Source organism: Lutra lutra, chromosome 5 (genome assembly GCF_902655055.1).
Source record: "Lutra lutra chromosome 5, mLutLut1.2, whole genome shotgun sequence".
Classification (NCBI taxonomy): domain Eukaryota; kingdom Metazoa; phylum Chordata; class Mammalia; order Carnivora; family Mustelidae; genus Lutra; species Lutra lutra.
This window is the reverse complement of record NC_062282.1, coordinates 152,921,340-152,933,668: the sequence shown is the minus strand read 5'-3', so window position 1 is coordinate 152,933,668 and position 12,329 is coordinate 152,921,340.

The following is a 12,329-nucleotide window of genomic DNA, read 5'->3' as shown; positions in this document are numbered from 1 at the left end:
CCGAGCTGCAGAGCTTTGCTACCCCCGTTCACGGTGGGAAGAACGGCTCAATCTCTGCTAGAGGTTGGAGAAAATAAAGGTTATTTTTCCATCCAGGTTCACAGACCCTTGAATTCTCACCAGGAACCCTCATGTTTTGGATAATAGTTTTCACCTGGGGGGTTTCTGATACTTGAAAATTCATGGGGAGGACTTGGGCGGCCCTTAGTGGGGTGGGTTGGGGAGCCCCTCGCCTGTCAGAGCGCAGGGCCGAGAATGCCACGAGTCTAGCGCTCCCGGGTCCTGGGGCCAAGCTGCCCATGGAGTCTTGTCAGGCCTTCGCCACGGAAGAAGCCAGATTGTGTGATCCGGGTCTAGAGCCCACGTCTCGAGTTTTTAATGTCAAAGATCAGAGTTGCAGGGAAGGTGGGCATCAAAAAGTCTGGTTAATCAAATAAAAATATTTAAAGGAAAAAACCTGTAAAATTAGTGTTTGCATTGTGATATGATTGTTATAGTCACAAAGGTTGTAACATATCTGCAGATAAGCATTGCAAACATCAAGGAGAAAGTTATTTTTCTAGGCAATCCAGGTTTATTTTGGGGGGGCCAAACAAAACAGAACAATCCAGTTAGTTTTGGTTTGTTTCGAGGTATAAAGCAGGGTGACCTACTTGTCCCGGTTTTTGCACTGAATGTGGCATTTGTAGTTGTATTTATAGACGTTTTGCATATTCAGGTGTCTGACTAATCATTATGTTTTCTATATAGTCAAGCCAAACATTTACATATTGAGACATATGTTATTGTAAGGACCTATTTAGCCAGAGTGCTTCCATCTGGTTAAACAATAACTTTGATGTTTAAAACTTAAACTGTCCCTGCCCCCCTTCCCCCAGGGGACTTACTTAAAAACATGTCCCAGAAACCAGTCCCAGGTAACAAAGCCCAAATACAAGGGTGGGTCAGGCCAAGTGGAGACATCAGATCAGAGGGGGACACATACTGTCTCCCTGGTTACCAAGGAGTATGGGCCCGCCCTTTGGGCACCTTTTGGGCGCCAATTCTGACCAAGGTGATAGGCTGGTTCAAATGTCTACTAGGGTAAATTGTAATTCAATTGGTCACTTACATGTGACCTAACATGACTGTACAGTTTTCTCTGTGTGTTACAATTTCATTGGCCACCTGTGCGTGGCCAGGCCCAACCACGTGGCCTTTGCCCTTAAAAGCTAGTCTGTGAAGCAGGGAGGGATCACCCTCTCTGTAAGAGGCAAGGCTCTGAACGTTCGGTTTGATTCTTGATGCTTGGTGTGAAATAAAGCTTTGCTTGACCTTCGCTTTGTATCAGTCTTGCTCCTTTAATCACGGACCCATTATTGGAGGACCTTACATTATGATTATAATTTAATTGTGAATATTTTTTGTTACAATTAGGGCATTATGTTGATTTTAATTTTTAATTCTATGGAATTCAAATAGGTTAAATTATCTTTGGATTCCCCCCCTTTATTAAAGATTTTATTTATTTGACAGAGAGAGACACAGCAGGATAAGGAACACAAGCAGGGGGAGTGGGAGAGGGAGAAGCAGACTTCCTGCTGAGCAGGGAGCCCAATGCAGGGCTCAATCCAAGGACCCTGGGATCATGACCTGAGCCGAAGGCAGAGGCTTTAACCCACTGAGCCACCTAGGTGCCCCTGAAAAGCAGTCTTGTGGGGGCACCTGGGTGGCTCAGTTGGTTAAGCTACCAGCTCTTGATTTCAGCTCAGGTCATGACATCAGGGTGCTGGGATAGAGCCCTGCATTGGGCTCTGTGCTCAGCACAGAGTCTGCTTGAGGATTTCTCTTTCCCTTTCCCTCTGCCTCTCCCTCCTGACCCCCACCCACCCACTCATGTATTCTCTCTCTAAAATAAATAAATCTTAGAAAGAAAAGTGGGGTGTCTGCATGGCTCAGTCTGCCTTCAGCTCAGGTCATGGTCTCAGGGTCCTGGGATGGAGTCCCACATCAGGCTCCTTGCTCAGCGGGGAGTTTGCTCCTCCCTCTGCCCCTTCCCGCTGCTCAGGCTCTCTCTCTCTCTCTCAAATATATAAATAAAATCTTAAGAGAGAGAGAGAGAAGACAAGAAAAGTGACTTGTGGGAGGGAGGTAAATACAGGTATACCAAGGCCGACAGAGAGTTGTGAGTGGTGAGCTGGGGTAGCTGCTGGGGAAAGAGAAGGTCATGCATCTGGGCAGGTTATCAAAGCCCAACCACAGAAGGCCTTACGTGTCAGGCTAAGGAATCTGGATGCCAGCTTCAGGGCTCTGTAGGGTCCCTGAACACTGTAAGTTGCCAGGCCTACCCATCCATTCAGCTGGCAGGGTCTATGCTCTGCACCAGGCACCCCACCAGGCACTTGGGACAGGTGGAAATCAGGTGGGGTCCCGGACAGTGCAAAGTCCACAGTCTGGAAAGAGGTAGATTGGCATAAATTACCCTAATCTCAACAGCTAACACCAACACAGAGATAACCAAGGATGCGCTGCACAGGCCCTGTTCTCAAAACCCTTTCCTTACAGCTGTCGTTCAGTCTGTTCCATAACTCCCTGTGACAGGACCATCATTAGTTCCATTTTACAGATAGGGAAACTGAGGCAGGCTGTGGTTAAGTAAGCTGCCGAAAGTCAGGCAGCTGGTAAGAAGATGGGCTGGTATTTGAACCCAGGCCATCTGGCTCCCCACGCCATGTTCTGAACCATTCCATTTGTGGACTGGGAAAGGATATGTAGCACCCTGGGAGCTATGATGGAGGTTTAGAGGGGACACTGGGAGGGAGTGGCCAGCATCTAATGGGGGCTTACAAGGGGTGTCTTGGTTGCTCTCTTTCTCTCAGGGGACGATGGGAGACCAGCTTTCTGAGAGGGGAGGAGAAACACCCTAGGAGGTCAGTCTCATGCAGCATCTTCATGGATAGGGCTTTCTGAGGTCTGGGGACCCAGCCAGGCATCCTGGAAGCACTCACTGCTTCCTCTGGGGTAGGCAGTGTCTCTGGGCTCCTCCTGCTTGCCTGCTTATGGCCTTGGCCCAGAGACACCATGGCCCACTCTCCTGGGGTCTCTTTCCCAGGGACATCGTCCAAACTATCCCCTATCCCTGCCTCCCCTCTCTCCACTGACCTCTTGCCCAGAGCTTCAGGGTGATTCTCCTTCTAGTTTTTCCCACAAGGAGTTGAGGGCTGAGTCCTCCTGTAGCTGTGCCTGAGACTCTCAGATCCCAGATCCCTCCCTGTGGCATAGCTCACCTTTCAGAACCAAGGGCCCAAGCCCTGGAGCAGCATCCTAGGCCCACTCCTAGCAGGGTGGGGAGGCTCATCATAAAAGTTAAGTTGTTAACATCTTACCTTATAGCTCAAACAGTTAGCTAGAAACAAGTCAGTTAATAAGATAACCAGCAATTCTAAAGTTAGCAGTAAAGGCAGGGACAACATTATGTTTACAAGTGCACTGGGGGAGGATTTCTGTGGGCAGACTTTCCAGGCTTCTGCAGCATCTGCCAGGCTCTGCTGAGAGACACAGATTCTGAGACCTCTTTTGATTGCCCAAATCCCTTGTTGAAGGAGGACAGCACTGCTCAGAGGCTGAGATGGAAAGCTGAACCTATTTTGTGCTTAAGCCCTGGGGAGCTTGTAAGACACAATCTCCTTGAGCAAAACATTAGTGACCTGTTGTAGGTTTTTGAGAAACACAGTGTCAGGGAATGGGGGGTTTTCAGAGTCAAGCGTGTTTATATTCCGTTTGAGAGTGGTGGCTGATTGTGTGTCAGTTGCTGGTGAGCTGATTTTCAGAAGTGTGGTCATTGGGGCAAGTCGTCACTGATGGATGATCACACAGCTTGAAAACAGGTTCTGGGGTCACACATTCTCATCCTTCACAATCTTTGTCTGAGGTGTCATCTACCAATAACAGACTCCTTGGATGATGTCTTCACTTCTCTGGCCTGAGACCCTCGAGAGGAGGTAGAAACATGGAAGACTGCAAACAGGACACATTTCTCTTAGGTCATGTCTGCTGGCTCAGGGATGGAGGTGTCCTCTGGTGGGGGACTGCTGTCTATGTTTGCCCAAGAGCAGGAGGAAACCACAAAGTGCTTTGACCTCTCTCATGCTTCCTTCACCTCAGGGTCTGCTTAGATCACCTCTGGAAAGGATGAGGTGAGAGAAGAAATACTAAAGGTTGGCCAGGTCCACAGTCAGGAGGGATGCTTGGAGGATGGGTGGGGTGGAAGGAAAGAAAGGAATGGAAACAGATGAAGGCTTCTGGTGGGTGAGAATGGAAAGCTAAAGTGACCTTGTGCTTTAGGTCAGGAAGCCATTCCAGTTTAGCAAGGGAACATGGCTGGGACCTTGCAACCCTGATGGGACCCACAGCCTTATAAAGCTCACACACCTCTCGGAAGGGCCAGTTCCACACTGAAGGGCAAGTCCGAGTTAGCCCTCCTGTCCCCAGGATGGCCTGACTGGAGAGGGGCCACCCTTTCCCCACCTCTACTACAGGGCTGCACCTCAACACCTCTGTTTGGAGGAGGGCATTTCTCTCTGACCCTCAAGAGAGGATGGGGTTTGGGACGAAAGGAGGGACAGGAGGACTCAGAAACTGTGGGCAGCCCTGCCTAAATCATCCTGTGATCCTATGGTCCCAAACAGCGACTTTACCTGGCTGCTCCACGATGTAGCCCACACTGGTTTTCCACAATCTTGGGAGAGGATGGGGCAGCTGAGAGGGAGATGAGAATAAAGAGATAGGAGTGTTTCTAGCTCATATGGGGAGGCTCACAGGGCACTGGGCAAGAGGACTGTGGTCACTGACCATCTGTGGTAGGAGGTCACTCCTCGGCAAGAAGGACCCTGACCCTCTTCTTCTTTGGTAGAGCCCTCCTTCTCATACATTTCAGAGCACCCCAGCATAACAGGTAGAAAAGGAGGACAAATGGGACAGAAGGATAGGAGGACAGGGAGGATTAAGGGAACAGGAAGACAGGAGGGTGAAGTGGACAAAATGACAGGAGGACAGAAAGACAGGTGGATGAGATGGACAGGAGGACAAGAATGACAGGTGGACAAAGAAGACAGAAGAATGAAGAGGATGGGAAGATGAGGAGGATGAGGTGGACAGAATGACGGGAGGACAGAAGGACAGACGGCTGAGGACAGGAGGATGAGAAAGGAGAACTAAGAGGGCAGGAGGACAGAAGGACAGGTGGATGATGAGGACAGGCAGATGAGGAGGATGAGGATAGGAGGACAGGTGATGGAGGAGGACAGGAGGAAGGGAAGTCAGAGGATGAGGAGGAAAGGAGAATAAGTGACCTGTTGCTGACCAGCAGCTTAAAGGAAGTGGTCCCATAGAGACTCCTATAAGGGCAGGAGGGCAGGGAGATTTCTTCTTCAGAACCTAGTCCTACCACAGAAGGTATTATCAGGCAGATGATTGGCCATGCGGTCAGGCTCTGGGACAACCTAGAGTCCTTCTGAAGGGAAGTAGACCCGGCCTCATGGAGATCTGTCCATCCAGTCCAGGAAGGGTGCTTTCTGACCACCCCGGGTCCCCCCAAGAAGCCCCTGCATGTGAGAAAGCAGACAGGACCAGTGGTCCTGGGGAGTGCATTGTTCTCGGATTTGGCTGTTTTTCTGAGGGATCATTAAACTTGCTTTTCCACCTCTGGTCTTTCCTTCATGTGAAAATTAGCTCTGGAGTCCACTTTGCTTTCGGTTTTCGAATAATAATTGTCACTGATGGAGACTGCTTTTTGTTATTGTTGTCATTATTTTACTCAGATGCTATTTGTAACATTCTTGTCCCTGGAAGAGCTGAGTGAGGCCAGAACCTGGGATGTTTCCCAAGAGAAAGAGAAAATTGATTCTAACCAGATCTCCTGGGTTCTGTGGCTCCAGGGGATTTAGGAACTCCCGGAAATTGTCAAATGTTCCATGTGTGTTTTTTGGAAGAGGGTGGGGGGATGTTGTTGGTTAAAGATTTAACAATATTCTCAAAATATATTTGACCAAAAAAAGGTGACAACTGGCTCAGAAAGATGCTTCCCCAAATCCTCTCAAATGAAACAATTCTGGGATCCCACGGATTAAAGAGAGAAAACAGAGAGTGGAAGTGAGAGGAGGCAGGGAGAGACTGGGAGACAATGACTGGGAAGAGAGAGACAGTTGGGGGAAGGTAGGCACTGTGAGTCAGCATCCCTCAGCGCAGGCCGAGGTAAAACCCTGATTTTAATCTCAGGCTCCTTGGACCCTGCCCGCCTCTTAGGTCCAAATCCCGCCTCCCGGAGGGACGGCAGTGAGTAAAAAAACCAGCCCTGGGACCAAGGATTGGCCCAGTGGGAACCGCATTGTCCAATGAAAGGCAAAAAACCAAACTGATCGTGCATCATCAGTTACTAGGCAGATTAATCCTAATAACTACATTCGTGAACTGTAAACACCTCACCAGTTCTCAGGTTGGATTGGCCCAAAGAGTTTAGGAAAAAAGAGTGTAATTCAAGTTTGTTAATGTACTCATTTGTGCGAATATTTATTTGGTCAGCTGCACTTAGTCTACCAAGTACTTGAGCAATAAATTAACTTCTGCCTTTTCTGGTTATACAGTTGTCTGACAATGCCACGGTCGTGGAACTCCACTTCTCTCCCCCAACATCCGCCTGGAGCTGGAGTATTTGTTTTTGTCCCTTCTGTGAGAAAACAGTATCTGTAGATGCTGGAAAGGGAATGGCAGTGCAGAAACGGGGTTTTAGGGGCACCATCGAAGCATTAATGGGGACCATTGGTTTCTGGGAAGAGGCCAAAAAAAGGGCTAGAATGTCCCAAGAGGGAGCTTTCAGAGTGGCAGGTGTGTGTGTGTGTGTGTGTGTGTGTGTGTGTGTGTATGCACTTGTAGGAAATTCAGAGATGGATCAACTTTCTTCAGGTGGAGGAGTAGTCTCACAGGGGGCCAGGGGGCCTCAGTGGGGCCTCCCCATTCAAGGGGAAAATTAGACTCAAGTCAATGAGAATCATGCGGTTTCAAGGCAGTTTAAAGGTCAGGGGAAGTTTGCCACGCCTGCTACACCCTGTGGCCATGCTAACCTGAAAGTGGAACTGGGGGTACAGCACCCCCAGCGTCAGGAGCCTGTGTGTCCATGCGTGCAGAGAAGGACAGCTTTGATCGCTTCCAGCGGGAGGACAGCGGTACAGCACCAGCAACCTCCTGGACAGAGAGGGCACTGGCGGTTCAGGATGAGGGTGGGGTTGGGGGTGGCAGGAGCCTCGAAGAGTCATCCAAGCATGATATATATTTTTTTAATTTTTTAAATTTATTTTCAGCGTAACAGTATTCATTGTTTTTGCACCACACCCAGCGCTGCATGCAATCCGTGCCCTCTGCAATACCCACCACCCGGTTCCCCCAACCTCCCACCCCCCGCCCCTTCAAACCCCTCAGATTGTTTTTCAGAGTCCATAGTCTCTCATGGTTCACCTCCCCTTCCAATTTCCCTCAACTCCCTTCTCCTCTCTAACTCCCCTTGTCCTCCATGCTATTTGTCAAGCATGATATTTTGAGGGAAAGAGCCAAGAGCTCAGGCTTTAAAATGGTTTCTTCTGCATCTTGGTGAGTGTGTGCACGTGTGTGTGGTCACCAGGGCTGAGGGGGTTAAGGTGCGCACAGACTGGAGGGGCTATACCCTGGAGCTCTACCCCTACTCTCATAAGCTGGAAAATAGGGAGCTCGATGAGGAGAAACCTCTTCCAGAACCAGACTATTTTCTAATCCCTGGCCCCTATTCAAGCCGTTGCCCCGCTCCAGATTAAAGGAGGAGTGGGGAGTCAGAACAGACCGCTGGAATAAGCAACATCATTCATTGTAGAGTTTCAGTATAGTGGGAAACAAACCCAAAGTACACCTGCGGGGGCTGGCTGCATATGTGATGATACATTATGGATACAGGTAGAATATTATTTGTCATGAAAAAAAAATGAAAGTGCTCTGTGTGTAGGAACATGGAAAGATCTCCATCTATTGGGAGAATGGGTGTCTGTTATGCTGCTACTTCTGGGGAAAAATAAGAATTTTTATTTTTCTAGCATATACATTAAGGACAATATAGAAAACACTGGGACCACAAATTAAAGCCATCCTATAAAGAAGACTTATACCATATTCACAGGTCAGAAGCTTCACTGTTGCAGCTGTTAGTTCTCCTCAATTATTCTTTAAATTTTAAAGATTTTAAATTTTATTTTTTCACTCTTTATTTTTATTAAATTTTTAAATTAAATTAAAATTTTTTTTCAGTATTCCAAGATTCATTGTTTGTGCATTGTTTGTCCACACCCAGTGCTCCATGTAATACATGCTCTCCTTACTATCCAACACCAGGCTCACTCATCCCCCCACTCCCCTCCACTCTGAAACTCTCAATTGGTTTCTCAGAGTCCACAGTCTCTCATGGCTCCTCTCCCAGTCTGATTTCCCCCAACTCACTTCTCCTCTCCATCTCCCCATGTCCTCCGTGTTATTCCTTATGCTCCACAAGTAATTTTCACTGTTTTTAATTTGAGTGTAGTAGACAACGCTTTTTGGTTTTAGGTGTACAACTTAGTGATTTGACAAGTTTGTATATTATGCTGTTTCCCACAAGCTACCATCTGTTCCTACACATTACTATTATGATATTACTGAGTATCTTCCTTATGGTGTGTCTTTTATTCCTGTGACTTTGTCATTTCATAAGTAGAAGCCTGTATCTCTTACTCCCCTTCACCCATTTTGTTTGACCTGCTACCCCCTTCCCCTCTGGTACCATCAGTTTGTTTTATGTATTTATCGGTTTGATTCTGCTTTTTATTTGTTTATTCTTTTTTTTTTTAAAGATTCCAATTATGAGTGAAATCCTACCCTGTGTGTCTTTCTCAGTCTGACTTATTTCACTGAGCACAATACCATCTAGGACCATCCATGTTGTCTCAAATAGTTAATTCCCCTCCATTACTCTATGGATTCAATTCAATGCCAATGGAAACTCCAGCACGATTAATTAATTAATTAATTGTGTTTATTTATTTTTAATTTCAAGTCTTTATTTAAATCCCAGTTAATTAACATACAGTGTAGTATGTAGTATCAGTTTCAGGAGTAGAATTTAGTGATTCATCACTTACATACAACACTCAGTGCTCATCATAACAAGTGCTCTCCTTAATGCCCATCAACCTACGTCCCCTCGCAACCCTCAGTTTGTTCTTTTTAGTAAGAACCCACTTAATGGTTTGCCTCTCTCTCTTTTTTGCTCCTTCTCTTCATCAGTTTCATTTCTTAAGTTCCATACATGAGGGGCACCTGGTGGCTCAGTGGTTAAGTATCTGCCTTTGGCTTGGGTCATGATCCCAGGGTCCCTGCACTGGGCTCCCTGCTCAGCAGGAAGACTGCTTCTCTCTTTCCCACTCCTCCTGCTTGTGTTCCCTCTCTCACTGTGTTTCTCTTTGTCAAGTAAGTAAAATCTTTAAAATAAAATAAAATAAAAATAAAATTCCAGGGTGCCTGGGTGGCTCAGCTGGTTAAGTGACTGCCTTCGACTCAGGTCATGATCCTGGAGTCCCACATTGGGCTCCCCACTCAGTGGGGGGGAGTCTGCTTCTCCTGCTTAACTCTCTGCTCTCTTTCGCTCATTCTCACTCTGTCAAATAAATAAAATCTTAAAAAAAAAAAAATTCCGCACATGAGTGAGATCATATGGTATTTATTTATTATTATAAAATTGAGGTGAAATTCACATAGCACAAAATTTACCTTTTTAAAATGACCAGTTTGGTGGCATTTAGTACATTCGCAACCTCTATCAGTTCCAAACATTTTCACTGGAAGCTGACGTTTGGAAAATGTTCTAAAATTATTTCAATCACCTGAAAAGGAAGCCCTGTAGCCATTAAGCAGTTGTTCCTTGGATTGCAAAAGCCTCACCCCAACCCCTGCCTCCACATGGCTGCCTTCCTCTCTGTCTCTTCTCTTTTTATAATGACATCAGTTACGGAATTAAGGCCCAACTGAATTCAGTGCAACAGCAAAGACCCAATCTCCAAATAAGGTTATATTCACGGACACTGGGGGTTAATTAAGACTTCAGCATGTCTTTTTGGGGACACTGTTAACCCTTTCTGCCACCAATATGCATTCTGTCTCTGGATTTCCTTATTCTGGGTATGAGATTTTGCATCATAAATACTAATTGTAAAGTTACCACTCATTCTAGAATGAAAAGCTACTGTACTTTGAACTCCTAGTTTGCTCCAATGGACTTTTCTTTTATAACAGGTCCTCCCAAATTCCCCCTTCTCTCTATAAAACAGCATTCTTCTCCTTTGCTCTCCAGACTTGCCTACGGTTTTGCCATAGCTTGCTTGTCCTGAATTGTAATTCTTTGCTATTCCCCTAAACCCCATTTTTGCTGATAAAATAACTGACAGTTTTATTTTTAACATTAACAGCTCTTTAGTAAGTCAAGTCTTAATCCTATTTCCTCCTTTCATTCTATTCCTCTCTCGCTCAATGACATTTGTCCTGCTTTGACATGTATCATTAAATTCATTTGCATCTTTGAGAAGTCTGTGTTGTGGTTCGTGTTTTTATCTTAAATTTACGACTAGTACAATTCTCTGGAACAGGTTCTTTTTTATTTTTTCTCACAGAATTGTGATCTATGTCCATTTTGCCGTGAGGACAGTGGAAACAGAGTTACAAAATAGAGTTATAATTGCTAGGGGTTCCCAAAATGGAGCCAGGAGGTCATTAGGAAAACAGTTTATGCACTTCCACACCCAGATGGAAACAACTCTCACACCTGAGCCTTAACCACATAACCACATCCTGCAACATTTCCATGTATTAGATAGTCAGCTTAAACTTTCTCAGCATCAGTCACAACTTTTTCAACAACGGTTATATAACCTTGCAGTTTTGGTCTTTATAACCCCTAATTTCTCCCCCAAATTGGGACACTCATTCAATTCCTCTCGAGTCTTTTGTCTCCTGAATTGCAACTCCTAAGACCCCAAATAAATGCATTGTTGGTTTATACAGCCTCAGTCTGAAATTTGTTAACTCTATTTCCATGGTGTATGTGTGGTATACATGGCCTATGTGTGGTATACATGTATACATGGTATACTGTGGCTCTTTCTGCAACATCTCCCCCCACATGTGGCCTCACCTTCCTCGTCTTTGATACTCATGGAGGAGTGCCCCATGTTTGTTTTAATTTCCATTTTTCCTCAGGACATTTGACCTTGAACAATCTTTCCTGTATGTATTGGCCTTTTATGTTTCTCCTTGTGTGGATTGCCTTTTCATAATCTTTATTTTTCCATAGTGCTGCCTGTTCATTTCTTCTCAAGTTGTAGAATATATTCTGGCCATTGACAGTTGTTTTAAATATCTTTTTCTGGGAAGTGATAAAAGAAGGAGATTTGGAACACGAAGAAGGAAGAAAGAACAACAGAAAAAGTGAACTATGGGGAGATATAAAAACTATAAGATATAAGTTATATCTTATATAAAGATATATATATATATATAAAGATAAACTATAAGGAGATATAAAAACTTCCTCTTCAGCTTTCTAAAATGTGTTAGATGCTTGAAGCAAAATTATTGTCTGATGTGGTTCTCAGTGCATGTAGAGAAAATATTTAAGACCATTATAGTCTAAAGTGGGGGAGGATAAAGGGGCCTAAATGGAAATAAAGCCTCTACACTTAAAAAAATTTTTATATCTTTTTCTTATCTGGCTTCTTCTGTTGTGTATATGGTGACTGTCATTGAAGAGAAACCTTCAGTTTTGATGTCATCAAAGCCAACAATTTTCTTTTAGGTTTTTGCTTTAGGGATTTAAAAATATCTATATTATTTTTTTTAATGAAAGTTTGAGATAACTGTAGGTTCACATATAGTTTTTTAAAATGTTTAATTCAAGTATAATTAGCAATGCTGTGTTCTATTAGTTTCTGGTGTATGATCTAATGACAGTTATTCTATACACTTCTCAGTGCTCATTAAAGTAAGTGTACTCTTAATCCCCTTCATCTATTTCACCCCTCCCCCCATTCAGCTCCTGTCTCGCAACCACCACTGTGTTCTCTATATTTAAGAGTCTGTTTTCTCGTTTGTCTCTTTTATTCTATGTTCTTTTGTTTCTTAAGTTCCACATGTGAGTGAAATCATATGAAAACAGATGAATATTTGGGTAGATGTGTATATGTATGTACATATTGGGTATATGTATATATGTATATACACACGATGACATATTACTCAGTCATCAAAAA